The following is a 12,932-nucleotide window of genomic DNA, read 5'->3' as shown; positions in this document are numbered from 1 at the left end:
TCAGTGATTCTGTCTTGAGAGCTGAAGGCTGTTACCTCTGGCAGATGGCAGCTAACTCTGAGGTCTTTGTCCAATTATCCCCTTCTTTTATACTCTTGATGACATATCGATAGTTCTTATAATAGGATTGGTCCTTTGTTGTCAAAACTGTCAGATTTAAAATTAATAGGTTTTGGTATCGAAGTGCCTGGTTCAAATTATTTGGCTAAATTTAAAAGACTGCTGTCTTGGTAAAAACTTCTGCTTGTCTTGCTAACTGATGTTTGTCCGAAACGTGGATTTTCCTGCTCCTCAGATGCTGCCTGACCTGCTGTGCTTTTCCAGCACCACTCTAATCTTGCTAACTGTACAGCTTTGCAATACAAATGTTTCAGTTCAGGCTCTCTGTGTACTTGCAAACTTTCAAGCTGCTGCTCACAGGCATCCATTTTAAGCACAGATAAAGCACCATCTTTTAAAGGGACCACACAATGCACCGCCCACCCGGCCAGTTTACAATTTTACAAACACCAAATTCTAACTTCCTGCCTCCCAATCTACAATACTATATCCAACTTTACAACAAGAGTCAATGTTTTGGGTCCAGTGGCCTTTCTTCAGAACTGTTTGTAGGTAGGAAAAGGTGGCATATATGCTGAAGACAGCTTGGGGGCAGGGTTGAGGGGATATTAATCAGTCAGACAGGGAGGAACATAGTGATTGTAATGAGGTGGACCTCACAGAATTTGAATTCTCCGGGGCTGTTAATCTGGTCCAATCAGGGAGCTCTGGCTGACAGATAGGAACAGGGGAGTCAGAGCTGGCTCTGAAGGAGCTGGATCAGTGTCAAGGACTCTGACATGTAAATAAAGAGTGACTTGGTGATGGGATACCAGTCTCTGTGAAATCATTTTAGCCTGATCTGGGTACATGTAGTTCTGGAATTACAGAATATGATTATCATGGTTAGATACAGTTGTATCTAGCCACTATAAAGTCTGATGAAAGGAATTAGACAAACCATCTAGCATTGATCAAATCACCAGAAACACCCTGATGGCCCTGAAGGTTCCCTTTAGTAATATCTAGAATCTTCCGTCAAAACTGGGAGAGGAGCCGTCTCTCAGGCAAGTCAAGAAACAGCCTGATATAGTCATAGTCACAGAAATATACCTTATAGACAATGTCCCAGAAACCAGCACTGCTGATGCTGTTAAGCTACTGTCAGTGATGGGCACTGAAGTCCCCCACTCAGAATATATATTCAGTGCCCTTGCCACCCTCAGTGCATCTTGCGAGTGGTATTCAACATAAGGATTACTGATTAGTCAGCCCAGGATTGTGATACATGGTAATCAGCAGGTTTCCTCACCCATGTTTGACTTGATGCCATGAGACTTCACAGGGTCTACAGTCAATAATGCTACCACATGCAGATTTAACGGCAGGGATGATTCAGCAGAAGTAGTGACACAATGGTATAAGTTGGGAGCCTCCTGAGAGTCCTCAACTAGTGCAAATAAAGTCCTGCTTTCACATTAAGGATATCCCTCCTTATGCTGCATGGCACAACCATCAATTTTAATGGGGACAGAGTTCAAATTTAAAATTGGGCATGCATTAGGCTACATGAACCATCAATACCAGAATTATATTCAACTACAATTTGTAAACTCCCTCACTCTATCATTATCATCAAGCCAGTTCAATGCAGAGTGCAGAAGGAAATGCCAGATTACCTAAAATTGAAGTGTCAACCTGGTGAAGCTTCTCCCTCTTTATGGGCATTTAAACGTGCATTGGATAGGCATATGGAGGATAGAAGGCTAGTGTAGGTTAGGTGGGCTTGGATCGGCGCAACATCGAGGGCGAAAGGGCCTGTACTGCGCTGTATTTTTCTATGTTCTATGTTCTAACTGGACTACTCATATATCAAACAGTGAAAGCACAATACGATAGAAAGAGCTATGCAATTCCATAGCCAATGGATCAGATGAAATTTCTGCAATTCTGTCACAACCAGATATGAATGGTGGTGGTCAATTAAACAACTTAATACAGCAGGCAGTTCCACAAATACCCCCATCCCCAATGATGGGAGAGCTCAACACATCAGTGCAAAAGATAAGGCTGAAGCATTTTCAGCAATATTCAGCCAGACGTGTCCAGTGGATAATCCAGGTCAACCTCTTCCCAAGATCCTCAGCACCTCAGAGAGCTGTCTTCAGCCAATTCAATTCACTTCACATGATATCAAGAAACAGTTAAGGCACTGGATACCACAAAGGCTTATCCCTGATAACATTCCAGAATGTACCACGTCCTTAGCCAAGCTTTTCCAATACAGCTGCGATATTGGCATCTACCCGACAATATGGAAAATTGCCCAGCTATGTCCTGTATGTAAAAAGCAGGACAAATCCAAGCCAGACAATACCTCTCCTTCAGTCTACTTTCAATCATCAGTAAGGTGATAGAATAGGTTGTTGATAGTGCTTCGGTGATGACAAAGGAAGATGACTATAATCATCAAGTCATAAAGATGTACAGCATAGAAACAGACCCTTCGGTCCAATCTGTCCATGCCGACCAGATATCCCAACCCAATCTAGTCCCATGTGCCAGCACCCAACCCATATCCCTCTAGTCAATTCCTATTCATATACTCATCCAAATGCCTTTGAAATGTTGCAATTGTACCAGCCTCCGCCACTTCCTCTCGCAGCTCATTCCATACACGTACCACCCTCTGCATGAAAAGGTTGCCCCTTAAGTCTCTTTTATATCTTTTCCCTCTCACCCTAAACCTATGCCCTCTAGTTCTGGATTCACCCACCCCAGGGAAAAGACTTTGTCTATTTATGCTATCCATGCCCCTCATAATTTTGTAAACCTCTATAAGGTCACCCCTCAGCCTCTGACACTCCAGGGAAAACAGCCCCAGCCTATTCAGCCTCTCCTTATAGCTCAAATCCTCCAACCCTGGCAACATCCTTGGAAATCTTTTCTGAACTCTTTCAAGTTTCACACCATCTTTCCAATAAGAAGGAGACTAGAATTGCACGCAATATTCCAACAGTGGCCTAACCAATGTCCTGTACAGTTGCAACATGACCTCCCAACTACTGCACTCAATACTCTGACCAATAAAAGAAAGCATAATAAACACCTTCTTCACTATCCTATCTAGCTGCGACTCCACTTTCAAGGAGCTATGAACCTGCATTCCAAGGATTCTTTGTTTAGCAACACGCCCTAGGACCTTACCATTTTAAGTGTCTAAGTCTTGCTAAGATTTGCTTTCTCAAAATGTAGCACCTCTCATTTATATAAATTAAACTCCATCTGCCACTTTTCAGCTCATTGGCCCATCTGATCAAGATCCTATTATAATCTGAGGTAACCTTCTTCGCTGTCCACTACACCTCCAATTTTGGTGTCATCTGTAAACTTACTAACTGTATCTCTTATGCTCGCATCCAAATCATTTATGTAAATGACAAAAAGTAGAGGACCCAGCACCGATCCTTGTGGCACTCCATGGTCACAGGCCTCCAGTCTGAAAAACAACCCTCCACCACCACCCTCTGTCTTCTACCTTTGAGCCAGTTCTGTATCCAAATGGCTAGTTCTCCTTGTATTCCGTGATATCTAACCTTGCTAATGCTCAGTCTGGGTTCTGCGAGAACCACTCAACTCATAGCCTCATTAAATCCTTCATCCAAGCAGGAATAAAACAGATGAATTCCAGAGGTGAGGTTTGAGTGACAGCCATTAACATCAAAGCAGTGTCTGACTGAATGCAGCATCAAGGAACCCTAGCCAAAACTGGAGTTAATGGGAATCAGGGGAAAATTCTCCATTGGTAGGAGTCATACCTGGCACATGGGAAGATGCTGGAGGTCAATCATCTCAGCTTCTGGTCTTCTCTGCAGTGTAGTATCCTACACCCAATTATCTTAGAATCATAGAATTCCAACAGTGTGGAAGCAGGCCCTTTGGCCCAATAAGTCCACACCAACCCTCTGAAGAGTAACCCACCCAGACCGATTCCCCTACCTTATTACTCTACATTTATCCCTAATTAATGCAGCTAACTTACACATCCCTGAACACTATGGGCAATTCAGCATGGCAAATTTACCTGACCTGCACATCTTTGGTTTGTGAGAGAAAACCGGAGCACCTGGAGGAAACCCATGCAGACACGGGGAGAATGTGCACACTCCACACAGACAGTCACCCGAGGCTGAAATTGAACCCGGGTCCCTTGCGCTGTGATGCAGCAGTCCAACCACTGAGCCACCGTGCCGTATCATCAGCTGCTTCGTAAATGACCCTCCCTCCATTATAAGGTCAGAAATGGGGATGTTTACTGACGACTGCAGCTCCATTCGTGAATCCTCAGCACATGCAGCAATACTTGGACAATATCCAGGTTTTAAATGATACGTATATAATAATACTCACAATACACAGGTGCCAGGCAATGACCATCTCCAAGAAGAGAGAATGTAACTATTATTCCTTGATCTTCGATGGCGTCACCATCGCTGACTGTCCTATTATCAGCATCCTGGGTGATACCACAGACCAGAAATTAAACTGGACTAGCCATATAAATACTGCGACTACAAGAACAGGTCAGAGGCTGAAAATGCTGTGGCAAATAACTCACCTCCTGACTCCCCAATGCCTGTCCACCATTCGCAAGGCACAAGTCAGGAGTGTGATGTAGTGATTACTACTTGTCTAGTTGAGTACAGGTCCAACAACGTTAAAGAAGCCTTTTACAATACAATGGAGGCCCTTCAGCCTACTGAGTCTTTACTGTCAAAAAAACACTACTACCTACACTAGTCCCACTTTCCCACACTAGGCCCATAGCCTTGAATGTTATGTCATTTCAAGTGATTGACCAAGTACTTTTTAAAGGTTGTGAGGTTTCTCACCTCCTATTCCTTCGAAAGCTCTTTCCTTTCACTTTACAAGTGAACACCCTTGTTCTTGACACTTTGACTAACTGGAACAGCTGCTTCCTATCCACCTGTCTATGATTTTACACACCTCCATTAGGTCTCTGCTCAAACTAAAATAACACAAGCTTAGGGTGGCACGGTAGCTCAGCAGTTAGTACTGCTGCCTCACAGCTCCAGGGACATTCCAACCTCGGATGACTTTGTGGAGTTCTACCTCTGTACACAAGGGTGCTCTGGTTTCCTTCGACGCTCCAAAGATATGCAGGTTAGGTGGATTGGCCAAAAGAAATGCAAGGTTATGGGGACAGCATAAAGCAAGAGGGTGGGTCTGCTCTTTGGAGGGTCGATGCAGATTCAATGGCCTGCTTCCACACTGTAGAATTCTATGATCATCTGCCTTCTCTTCATAACTGAAATGGTCTATGCCAGGTAATACTGATGAAGGGCTTTTGCCCGAAACGTCGATTTTGCTGCTCGTCGGATGCTGCCTGAATTGCTGTGCTCTTCCAGCACCACTGATCCAGAGTATGCCAGGTAATAACCTGGTGAATCTCCTTTGCAACCCGTCCAGTGCAATCACATCCTTCCTATAGGTTGGTGACCAGAAGTGCACACAGTACTACAGCTGTGGCCTAACCAAAGTCCTGTACAACTCCAACATAACCTTCCTGCTCTTATAATCAATGCCTCGACTGATAAAGATAAGCATCCCATAAGCCTTAACTACCCTATTAACGAGTTCAGCCACTTTCAGGACAAGCACTTGGAGCTCTCTCTGTTCCTCTGAGTTTCCTAGTGTCCTGCCATTCATTGAATACTCCCTTAGTACGCAGAACTATACAGCACAGGAATGGGCTCGTCGGCCCACGATGTTGTGCTGAACATGAAATCAAATTAAACTAATCCCTTCTACCTGCCCTTAGTTCATATCTCTCCATTCCTTGTATATTCATGAGTTTGTCTAGAAGTCCCTTATAATATTATAACTGCCTCCACCACCACCCCTAGCAGTGTTCTCCAGACTCCTACCATACTCTATGTAAATAAACTTGCCCCTCACACTTCCATTGAACTTTTCCCCTCTCATCTTAAATGCATGCTCCCTAGTATTAGACATTTCAACCCTATCTACACATCTCATAATTTTACAGACTTCTACCAATTCTCCCCTCGGCCTCTGTCGCTCCAGAGAAAACAACTTGGGTTTCTCTAGCCTCTCCTTATGGTTCATACCCTCTAATCTAGGCAGCATCCAGGTAAATCTCTTCTGCACCCCCTCCAAAGCCTCCACACCTTTCCTATAAAGTGGTGACCAAAACTGAATGCAAATGTGGCCTAACCAAAATTTTATAAAGCTGCAACCTGACATCCTGACATTTGTAATCATTTCCCCAACCAATAAAGGCAATATGCCATATGCCTTTTTTCCCACCCTATCTACTTGCGTGGCCACTTTCAGGGAGCTTTGGACTTAAACCCCAAGATCTCTCTGTTCATCAATGCTGTTCAGGGTCCTGCCATTAACTGTATACTTTTCCTTAACATTTGATCTCCCAAAGTGCAGCACCTCACACTTATTCAAATTAAACTCCATCTGCCATTTCTCCACCCATATCTGCAAATGATCTATTTCCCTCTGTGCTATTTGACAACCTTCTATACAATCTATAATTCCACTGATCTTTGTATCTTCTGCAAACTTAATAACTCACCCACCTACATTTTCATTCAAGTCATTTATATATATCCAACAAGCAGAGGTTCCAGTATGGATCCCTGTGGAACACCACTAATCATGGTTCTCCAGCCTGAAAAAACACTCTTCCACCATTATCCTCTACTTCCTATGGGCAAGGCAATTCTGAATCCATGCATCAAAGTTACCATGGATCCCATACATCCTAAGCCTCTGAATGAGATTACCATAAGGGATCTTGTCGAAAGCCTCACTAAAATCCATATAGATAACATCTACTGCTCTACCCTCATCGATCACCTTTGTCTCTTCCTCAAAAAATTCAATCAAGTTGGTAAGACATGATTTGCCCCACACAAAGCCATGCTGACTGTCCCTAATTAGGCCATGCTTTTCCAAGTGCATGTAAATCCTATTCCTAAGACTTCTCTCCAACAGCTTCCCAACCATCGATGGGAGACCCACTGATCTATAGTTTCATGGATTATCCCTATTTCCCTTCTTGAACAGAGGAACAACATTAGCTACTCATGGGTCCTCTAGTATCACTCCAGTGGCTAATGAGGATACAAAGATCTGGGTCAAAGCCTCAGCAATCTTCTCTCTTGCCTCTTCCAATGACCTGGGATAGATACTATCAGATCCTGGGGACTTATCCACTTCAAGAGACCCAATACCACTTCAAGAAACCCAATACCACTTCTTTCTCAATCTCAAAATGCCCTCACATATTAATATGTTCCATACTAATCTCACCATCGTCCATATGCTACTACTGGGTGAATATCAACACAAAGTACTCATTTCAGATCTCGCCCTCATCCTCTGCCTCCAACCACATGTTCTTTCCTTTATCCTTCCTTCTCCTTAGTTATCCTTGTTTCTAATGGATCATTAGAATGCCATGAGATTCTCTTTAACTATACTTGCCAAGCTCATTTCATGCCTCTCCTTGCTCTCCTAATTCCCTGCTTGAGTTCTTTCCTACTTTCTTTATATTCCTCACAAGCTCTGTCTGATTTTAGCTTCCTGAACCTTACATGTTTCTTTCTTGTTTTGCCTAAATTCACAACCTCCTTTGCTTTCCAACAGTCCGTTATCTTGCCACCTTTGCCCTTCCTTCTTACTGGAATATGCTGGACACAAACTCTCAGCAGGTCTTTAAACAGTTCCTATATGTTAAATGTGGACTCGCTTGATAATAGCTCCTCCAATTAACACACCCTAGCTCCTGCCCAATTCTGACGTAATTTGCCCCCCCTCAATTTAGTACCTTCACAGGTATCCTAGACCTGAAGGAGTTGTGATCACTGTTTCCAAAATGCTCTCCCACTGAAAGGTCACCCACCTGGCCAGGTTAATTAGCCAATACAAAATTTAGAATGGCCCCCTCCTCGAGTGAACTATCCACATACTGTTTCAAGAAACCCTCTTGATGTACCTAACAAATTCTGCCCATCTAAGTCTCTTGTTCTAAGGGAGTCCCAGTCAATGTTGGGGAAGTTAAAGTCACCCACTATGACAACTCTGTTTTTATTGCATCTTTCCATATCTGCCTACATATTTGTTCCTCGATGTCTCAGTGGCTATTTTGGGGCTTATATTTTAATCCTATCAAAGTGATTAAACATATCTTATTTTTTAATCTCTACCCATATTGACTCAATGGGTGAGTTCTCTAATATGTTCTGAGTACAGATGTGATATTCTCCCTAATTAGCAATGCAACTCCTTGACCTCTTTTACCTTCCTTTCTATCTCGTCTAAAACAAAAATAACCTGGAACATTGAGCAGCCAGTCCTATCCCTCTCCCAACCCAGTGTCTGTAATGGCCACAACATCATAGCCCCACGTAATGATCCAGGCTCAAAGCTCACCTGCCTTATCTATAACACTCCTTGCATTGAAATAAACACACATTAGCCCGTGAGTACCATGGTGTTCATTTACCTATCTCCGCCTGTCCTTCATGTCTGATTTATTGGTCCTAATGTCTACCTTCCCCTCAATCCCTCCACTTGCTGATCTGCTGCTTTGGATCCCAGCCCCCTCCCACTCTCGTTGAAACCCTCCTGAGTCCCACCAGCAAACCTCCCTGTGAGGATACTGGTTCCCCTCCAGTTTAGGGGCAACCCATCCGCTCTAGTACACGTCATCCTTGCCCCAGACCAGGTCCCAAAGATCCAAGATTCTGAAACCCTGACCACTGCACCACCTCCTTAGCCACACATCCATCTGCCCTATCTTTCTATTCCTTGCCTCACTAGCATGTAGTACTGGTAGCAACCCAGAGATCCCTACCCTCGAGGTGCTGCTTTTCAGCCTCTTTCCTAACTCCCTGCATTCACTCTGCAGGACTTCACCCCTCTTTCTATTCATGTCGTTGGTACCAATGTGCACAATGAACTCTGACTGCTCATCTTCCCCTTTAAGAACCACTCCGAGATGTACTTGACCTGGCACCAGGAAGGCAACACACCATCCTGGACTCCTGAACACAGCCAGAGAAACGCCTGCCGTGCCCCTAACCAGTGAGTCACCTACCACTATTGCTCGCTTGGATCTTGCCTGACCCTGCTGTATAGCAGAGCCAGTTGTGATGCCACAGGCCGGGCTGCTGCTGTTATGCTCCCCTGAGAGGCTATTCCCCCACCCCCAACATTATCTAAAATGGTACTTCTGTTAGAGAGGGAAATAGCCACAAAAGACTCCCATGTTTTCGGGATCCTTGAGGGGCAGCGGGTGCAGCCCCAGGTCATGGTCCACAAAGGCACCAATGACATAGGTAGGAAAACCTTAGAGCTAGAACAAACAGAGATGCTATTTCTGGTTTTTGCTCGTGCCACATGCTAGCGAGGCGAGGAATAGGGAGAGAGGAGTTGAACACGTGGCTTCAGGAATGGTGCAGGAGGAAGGGTTTTGGATTCCTGGATAATTGGGGCTCTTTCTGGGGTAGGTGGGATCTCTACAAACAGGATGGTCTACATCTGAACCAGAGGGGTACCAATATCCTGGGGGGGTGGGGGAGGGGGGGGGGGGGGAATTTGTTAATGATCTTTGGGAGGGTTTAAATTAATCCAGCAGGGTTTGGGAACCTAAATTGTAGTTCTAGTTACCAGGAGGTTGAGAGCAGTGAGGTCAGAAATGAGGTTTCAAGGTCGCAAGAGTTCACCAGCAAACAGGAAGTTGGTTTGAACAGTGTCTACTTCAACACCTGAAGCAGCCGGAATAAGGTGGGTGAACTTCCAGCATGGGTTGGTACCTGGAACTTTGATGTTGTAGCAATTTCGGAGACATGGATAGTGCAGGGACAGGAATGGTTGTTCCAGGTTCGAGATTTAGATGTTTCAAGAAGAACAGAGAAGATGGTAAAAGAGGAGGAAGTGTGGCATTGATAGTCAAGGACAGTATTACAGTGACAGAAAGAATGTTTGAGGACTTGTCTACTGAGGTAGTATGGGCTGAGGTTAGAAACAGGAAAGGACAGGTCACACTATTGGGAGATTTCTATAGACCTCTGAATAGTACCAGAGATATAGAGGAAAGGATAGCAAAGATAATTCTAGATAGGATGAGAGTAACAGGGTAGTTGCTATGGGGGACTTTAACTTTCCAAATATTGACTGGAAATACAATAGATCGAGTACTTTAGATGGGTCAGTTTTTGTCCAATGTGTGCAGGATGGTTTCCTGACACAGTATGTAGACAACCCAACAAGGGGAAAGGGCAAGAGTTATAGCTGGGGAAAAGCAATTACAGTGCGATTAGGCAGGATTTAGGATGCAGAGGATGGGGGAAGGAAACTGCAGGGATGGGCACAATTGAAATGTGGAGCTTATTCAAGGAACAGCTACTGCATATCCTTGATAAGTATGTACCTGTCAGGCAGGGAGGAAGTGGTCAAGTGAGGGAGCCGTGGTTTACTGAAGAATCTCTTGTCAAGAGGAAGAAGGCGACTTATGTTAGGATGAGACGTGAAGGCTCAGTTAGGGTGCTTGAGAGTTACAAGTTAGCCAGGAAAGACCTAACGAGAGAGCTAAGAAGAGCCAGGAGGGGACATGAGAAGTCACTGGCAGACAGGATCAAGGAAAACCCTAAAGCTTTCTATAGGTACATCAGGAATAAAAGAATGACTAGAGAAAGATTAGGGCTATCAAGGATAGTAGTAAGGTGTTGTGAGTGGAGTCCAAGGAGGTAGGGGAAGCATCAAATGAATAATTTCTGTCAGTGTTCACACAGGAAAAATACAATGCTGTCAAGGAGAATATTGAGATACAGGTTACTAGACCAGATGGGATTGAGGTTCACAACAAGGAGGTGTTAGCAATTCTGGAAACTCTGAAAATAGATAAGTACCCTGGGCCAGATGGGATTTATCCTAAGATTCTCTGGGAAGCCAGGGAGGAGATTGCACAGCCCTTGGCTTTGATCTTTATGTCTACAATGGAATGGTGCCAGAAGACTGGAAGATGGCAAGTGTTGTTCCCTTGTTCAAGAAGGGGAGTAGAGACAACCCTGGTAATTATAGACGAGGGAGGTTATAAGAGATAGGATTTATAATCATCTAGAAAGGAATAAGTTGATTAGGGATAGTCAACACGGTTTTGTGAAGGGTAGGTCATGCTTTACAAACCTTATTGAATTCTTTGAGGTGGTGACCAAACAGGTGGATGAGGGTAAAATGGTTGATGTGGTGTATATGGATTTCAGTAAGGTGTTTAACAAGGTTCCCCACGTTAGGCTATTGCACAAAATACGGAGGCGTGGGATTGAGGGTTATTTAGCATTTTGGATCAGAAATTGGCGAGCTGAAAGAAGACAGAGGGTGGTGGTTGATGGGAAATATTCACCCTGGAATTCAGTTACTAGTGATGTACCGCAAGGATCTGTTTTGGAGCCACTGCTGTTTGTCATTTTTATAAATGACCTGGATGAGAGCATAGAAGGATCGGTTAGTAAATTTGCGGATGACAAGTAAGGTTGGTGGAGATGTGGATAGTGCTGAAGGAAGTTGCAGGTTACAGAGGGACATAGATAAGCTGCAGAGCTGGGCTGAGAAGTGGAAAATGAAGTTTAATGCGGAAAAGTATGCTTTGGAAGGAGCAACAGGAATAAAGAGTACTGGGCTAATGTAAGATTCTTCGTCGTGTAGATGAGCAGAGAGATCTCAGTGTCCATGTGCATAGATCTGTGAAAGCTCCCACCCAGGTTGATAGGGTTGTCAAGAAGGCATACCATGTGTTAGCTTTTATTGGTAGAGGGATTGAGTTTCGGAGCCACGAGGTCATGCTGCAACTGTAACAAACCTCTGATGCAGCCACACTTGGGAGTATTGCATACAGTTCCGGTCACCACAATACAGGGAGGATATGGATGCTTTGGAAAGGGTGCAGAGGAGATTTACTAGGGTGTTGCCTGGTATGGAGGGAAGGTCTTATGAGGAAAGGCTGAGGGACTTAAGGCTGTTTTTGTTAGTGAGAAGGAGGTTGAGAGGTGACTATACAGAGACATATAAGATAATCACAGGGCGAGATAGGGTGGACAGTGAGAGCCTTTTTCCTTGGATGGTGATGGCTAGCATGAGGGGACATAGCTTTACTTTCTTTACTTAGAGTAGTAGGGGCATGAAATGCACTACCTGCAACAGCAGTAGACTTGCCAACTTTAAGGGCATTTAAATGGTCATTGAATAAACAGATTGATGAAAATGGAATAGTGTAAGATAGATAGGCTTAAGATTGGTTCCACAGGTCAGCGCAATATTGAGGGTCATAGGGCCTGTACTGCGCTACAATTTTCTATTTTCTATGCAGGACGTGCCTGCCTCTCCTGGCATTCACCCATCTACCTGACAGAATCTGTTTTATTATTTCTTCCAAAGTGCATAACCTCACACTTATCAAGGTGATCCACCCGCCAGTTGATCTGCCCATCTGACCAATTCTTTGGCAATCTAAGATCTTTCTCCACACTGTCAACAACTTAGCAAGCCTTCCCCCATAGCACCTTCCAAACCTGTAATCACTCTCACCCAGAAAGACAAGGGCAACAATTACATGGGAACACCACCATCTGAAAGTTCCTCTCCAAGTCAATCACCATATCTTGATTTCAGCCTATTCTGAAAATGTGTTGCTGGAAAAGCGCAGCAGGTCAGGCAGCATCCAAGGAACAGGAGAATCGACGTCTCGGGCATAAGCCCTTCTTCAGGAATAAGCCCTCATTCCTGAAGAAGGGCTTATGCCCGAAACGTCGATTCTCCTGTTCCTCGGATGC

General features: G+C 44.3%; 1 protein-coding gene across 7 annotated transcripts in view; it reads right to left on the bottom strand.

The window, feature by feature from the left end:
- LOC122562872 (tRNA (32-2'-O)-methyltransferase regulator THADA) overlaps positions 1-12,932 on the bottom strand; it is a 236,575-nt gene that overhangs the window by 46,306 nt on the left and 177,337 nt on the right. The window lies entirely within an intron of this gene.

Source organism: Chiloscyllium plagiosum, unplaced genomic scaffold, assembly GCF_037043375.1.
Source record: "Chiloscyllium plagiosum isolate Xiang-an unplaced genomic scaffold, Cpla_swu_hap1 HiC_scaffold_24, whole genome shotgun sequence".
NCBI lineage: Eukaryota > Metazoa > Chordata > Chondrichthyes > Orectolobiformes > Hemiscylliidae > Chiloscyllium > Chiloscyllium plagiosum.
Note: the sequence above shows the minus strand (reverse complement) of the source record. Positions and strands in the feature narration are given on the sequence as shown.